This window comes from Glandiceps talaboti, chromosome 5 (assembly GCF_964340395.1).
Source record: "Glandiceps talaboti chromosome 5, keGlaTala1.1, whole genome shotgun sequence".
NCBI lineage: Eukaryota > Metazoa > Hemichordata > Enteropneusta > Spengelidae > Glandiceps > Glandiceps talaboti.
Genome location: NC_135553.1, coordinates 19,945,422 through 19,950,977, shown reverse-complemented (window position 1 = coordinate 19,950,977; position 5,556 = coordinate 19,945,422). Strand labels below are relative to the sequence as shown.

The following is a 5,556-nucleotide window of genomic DNA, read 5'->3' as shown; positions in this document are numbered from 1 at the left end:
TATGTCATTTTATTCAAAAAACATCACCATTTAGACTTTGCTATTCAAAGAACATATCATTGGACTTCTTTAGTTCACAAAACTGTCGTAAAAAGGGAACATGTTCAATGAATTATGGGAGATTTAAATGTCGCAAAACAATTGCTATAAGATAGGATTAAGGACACGTGAATGTGATGTTAACCAGGGCTTCCTTCTAATATACTGTGTTAAAATAAAATTCAAAAGACTTTTTAAAGTTTAAAAAAAAAAACGCCACCTAGAGTTCAATATCCGATATGCTACGATAACCTATGATTATACATGTAGTAGTTTTGTGACAAAATTTATATGCCACATGTGCAATGGGTTGTTTATCTTTTATCTGCCATTTTGTACTACGTACATTGTCGTGTATTGTTATCTGTATACTTCTGTTAGTGCCTGGAACGTATGTGGGAACAATTTCGAAACAGGCATGGACTCACGTCACGAATGATATAAAAAGTCAGTCTCAACACTAACACAGTATCATTTCAAAAATGTCTCTCAGACAAAGCACAACACCTGAACTGTTTCAAATGTATTGTGAAAACAAAGGGAAGCAACCACCCTTGCTCCTGAAAGCAAACAGCAATGCAGACAGTGATTACCTGTCATCAGATGAAGACAGGACGATATGCCTTCGCCTACAAGGCAACAAATATTACGTCACACCTGTGACGATGAAAGAAGAAGTACCGTGGTTGGATTGTTTGATACGGTTTTACTCGTTACTACAAGACACTGTATATTTGGATAACCACGTCAAAAAGTTACACTTTGATATTCAGTACATGCATTTGTTCTTGTTGTACGTTCAGACGAAAACGTTCAGTTCCTACACCTATTACCAGAGTGGAAAGAAAAGACGTAAGTTTATTATCGAAAAAGACAATCTGGCAGACATCACATTGGCTGCAGATTTTCTATGTATGAAAAACTGGATTGCTCACCTCCAAAGAGATATTGAAGAACACTTCAGGAAGAGAGATCGCTACTGTTTCACCTCTAGATCTCGCACTGACCTCCAAACAATGACCGACTACTTCGCCGTTATATGCACGCGAGGTCTATCAGAAACGCACAGTGATTTGGCAGACACTGTTGCTGGTTTGATAAAAATCTACATGAAAAAGGACTTCACTGAAGATGATTTCGTTTTATTTCAGCTCTGGGACCTGAGCGTATTATCCAGATTCGTGCATACAAAGAAATGTTTCAGAGGTTGTGACATAGACGTGTTCAATTTAGTTCAGATATGGTGGCAAAGGAATGGAAGCACTATGGCGGATGAAATTATTACCATAAGCAAATTGTTCTTGCACTTGAACACATTTGACGAATATGTCAATACGATGATTTTTGACACAGTCTGTGACATGATGAGACCCTTACTCATAAAAGGTGGTTTGACATTGTGTCAAAACCTGTCTCCGTCCGTGCAGTTGTTTTTAGACAATATACGCAACATGGAGAAATCAAACTTGCGAGATCAACTCATAGAAACGGTTTTGAGGGACTTTGTGCAAGAAACTAAAAAAGCAGTAAAAAAGACACACTGTAGACCAATAGACCGAGCATTCTATTTCGTTGGAATACAAGAACAATGTAATTCACCGTCGATCCTTGTGTTTGACTACTACGCTGACATACTCAATTACATAAGATTACCGCAATCTGTTCAACATGACAGGTCTAAAAAACTCGTCATGTATAGACACTACAACCTAAAATTCAACGACAGTGGAAAACGCATTTTCTATGTCTATAGATCACCGTCAAACCCAAATTCATTATATTTGTGGAGTGGTAATTTGGACTCTTTGCTAAGATGGGATTCATGGATGTGGGAATCGCTGCTCGAAATACCTCGTCACTACTATATTATGTATAGCGACATGCCTTTGAATGTACACATCTATGAAGAATTTGTTTTCATCTTTGTCCAGGTAGAAGAGGTAGAGATGCTCTACATTGTTCACAAAGATGGAGAGTGGAAAATCAAACACTACGACACTTCGGGCGTGCGTTCAAAAGCATACTTAATGTCAGATATTCCATCGCATGTCATCAAACCGTCATCGACGGTATGTTTCATGCCAGGTCACGATCGCTATGATCTTAACATTGTTTATGCTTCAGATGCTCTTGCACGTAAAACTTACGTGCAAACAGCTAACATTAACTCGTCGTACAAGAATGTCGATCATGTGATCACTAAGGCGGACGGCATGCCTTTAACGTTTGCCACACTCCACGCTTTCGATTATCCACCGATTGAAGAAGGTGATTATTTTCCCTCTATGTTTTACTTGTTTTCTTTTGGTGTAATTTTCCTGGGGAAAATGTACTTCACCAAAGGCGAGGTAGATACGTGCAGCAACACATGTCTAATGCAAGTGCAAATACCAATATATCGCCTTCAGACAGGCGAAAGTATGGCTTGGCACAACGTGGTTATGAAAAGTAAAGATGTGCGTGTGACAATGTCCTTTTTCGACAGGATAAAGAGTCCATGTGTGTTTAGGTGTAAAGGTAACACACACGTCACTTCGTGTCGTAAAAAAAACAAAACTGTGCCACTGACAGGAAAAGTGTGTGCAAGAGGGACGAAAGTTATACTCTACTGTGGAGACGAAGTACTTGTAAGCACCGCGGTCTTCTTCAGAGAATATAACCTTGTCATTGATTTAAAAGAAATGACCATCACTCCAGTGAAAAAGTATGGAGATCAAACACAAAGAATGTCAAAGTGGGGTGTACACAGAGTTGAACCTTTTGGAGCATGGGAAGAGAACGTTCACATATAGGACAATAATAAGATACAGTGTTTGTATATTTAATATCATTCGTCTTGTGAAATTATTAATAAAAAAATGTCAGTGGTCTTCGTGTCCACACAAATCGAGAATTGTGTCACACGCATTTTACACACACACACACACTCCTTTTTGTATATTGCCACACCGTGTGTCTGTGTGTGAAGACTTCCCCCAGTAGCTCAGTTGTCAGAGCGGTGGACTGTAGACATAACCGATATCCATAGGTCACCGGTTCGAATCCGGTTTGGGGGACATAGTCATTTTTTCCCTAAAACGACCTCGACGTAGGATTGAATAAATTCGACAAATTATTCAAAAACATCACCATTAATTGCCATAACATTAACGACATATGTGATATACTAGTATTATAATTTCAAGGGTCTTTTCACATGCCACATGTGCAATGGGTTGGTTATCTTTATCTGCCATTTTGTACTATGTACTGGGATGTATATTTGTCCTTACACTACAACATAGAAAGCAGTTCTCCCTTGCTAGGTTTTCGATGAAAACGGCAGGGGAAGAAATATTGCCACAGAGGGCGTCCTTTCTTTCCAATGATTTGTAGGAAGTGTCACATACTGTGTAGTAGTACGTACTTTGCCATGATATGAGCAAAAGGACTACCTTTTAAATGTTGTTGCCATCTGTTAAAAGTGTAAAACATTTGTATTTGTGAGAGACATAAGAACAAAAACATTTATGTATGCAAAAAAAAATGGCTTGTGTGTCGTGTACTGTTATCTCAATTCTAATGATTGCTCTTGTTATCTGTATACTTCTGTTAGTGCCTGGAACGCATGACGACATCTTAGCAGTAGTCACGTACGTGGGAACAATTTTGAAACAGGCATGGACTCACGTCACGAATGCTATAAAAAGTCAGTCTCAACAGTAACACAGTATCACTTCAAAAATGTCTTTCAGACAAAGCACAATACCTGAACTGTTTCAAATGTGTTGTGAAAACAAAGCGAAGCAATCCCCCCAAAGTGAACAACCACCCTTACTCCTGAAAGCAAATAGCAATGCAAACAGTGACAGTGAAAGTGATTACCTGTCATCAGACGAAGACATGGTCTTTCAAAATGCTATTTGTAGAAAACGCATATTGCGCAGAACAGACCACAGTGTCGTGGAAGTACAGGACACATGTTGTGCTTCGAGCAAAAGTTCGGGTACCCGTTTCAGGAAGAGAGTAGCCAGTAATCGAAAGGCTTCCATCGACATATCTATGTGTGATGCTAACATGTTTGAACAATTCGTTTTGAATGTTAAACAGGAGGCAGACGACCAGTCCCAGTGTAGGACTGTTCAACGCAAACTGACAGCTAAACTTTTGAGCTGTGAGGCTCTGTTAGAGAAGATAAGCACCATACCCAATGAGGTTTTGCAACCAGACGTTTGGACATTGGAAGTAGTCAATCACAATGGGTTCGAGCCAAGGCAGTTCGGTACCTTTGTGCTACGACCGTGTTCCAATGGGGAAATGTGTCTGAGTCGTTACATCAGACATGAATGTGACTGCAAGGAGAGTCCCGTTTTGGCCGAGTGTTTGAATGCAGACGCCCTCAAGAAACTGATCGTTGGAAACGAAAGTGAAAATGACATGGCCTTGCAAACTCAACAGTTTGGTTGTCACCCATGCATACTGTGTCGCACTCACACTGTCAATGTTCACTGCATGGACCCAACAAAAGAAAGCATAGTCACACTACAAGATTACTTGGAGACATTTTCGTTTGATTTTATTGATTTTCATAAAGACTACATGATACCGTATCAACTTGTAGTGAAAGAAACCGGTATCAAACTGAACTACAATGGTTTGAAACTAAATGCTGCCATGAACAAATTACATTGGGAACACCAACAGGATAATGTTCATCGCATTGACTTTACACCATTGTCGTATTCTGATTTCTAAATTATCAGGTTATTTTTTTTGTCTTGTTTTTGTCTTTTTTTTTTAAAAGTAAAATAAATAAAGGCATTTTCAACAATATAGTCATGTTGACACTTGTCTGTAAACATGTATGCATGCGTGTACGAGTGAGTGAATGCACATCTGTGTACAACATCAACATGCAGCATCAAATAACAAGTACGAAACATCTTCTCCGTTCAACGGGGTACACGCAAGGTCATTTGAAATCTTCTCCATCAGTGTGTAGTCGACAAATTTTTCTTCCTCTGACAAAGGTACGAAGAACTCGCGCACAGTTACCTCACATTCGCTGGCAGTTGTTGTTACGGGTGGTGTGGTGACGCCAAGCAGACGAAAGTATTCTTCTCGGAACACGTTTACGTAAACATCGAGTATGGCTGCATTCTCTGCATTGCTTAAATCTGAATGTACAAGCGTACCTTCTCTTGATCCGAGGAGCGTACGTAGTGGTATCAAAGCATCGGAACGTGTTTGGAGCAGTTTCACAATAAATCGCTTTGCGTTTTTGACGTAGATTCTCGTCTGCCTTTGTTGACACATGCCTTCACCATCGGGTTTGTCCATCACGATTTCAGCAGCAACAAACCACAGGTATGGTACGTTCAGAAACTTGTCGACGAAAGTGTGAAATGTGTCCACTGACTTTGGACGTTGCATGTCATATCGGAAGCAGATGGGTATTTTCCTCAGCCAGTAGTTTAACCTGAAGGCTAAAACACCGTCTTTCAATACATATAACTGAACACTGTTCTTGATACGGTC

The 5,556-nt window shown here is 39.7% G+C and overlaps 1 non-coding gene across 1 annotated transcript; it reads left to right on the top strand.

Moving 5' to 3' along the window:
- The first annotated feature begins 3,011 nt into the window (after positions 1-3,011).
- Trnay-gua (transfer RNA tyrosine (anticodon GUA)) lies at positions 3,012-3,095 on the top strand. Its single transcript is given in 2 exon segments — positions 3,012-3,048; positions 3,060-3,095. It is a non-coding gene; the product is annotated as a tRNA-Tyr (tRNA).
- The last annotated feature ends 2,461 nt before the right edge of the window (positions 3,096-5,556 follow it).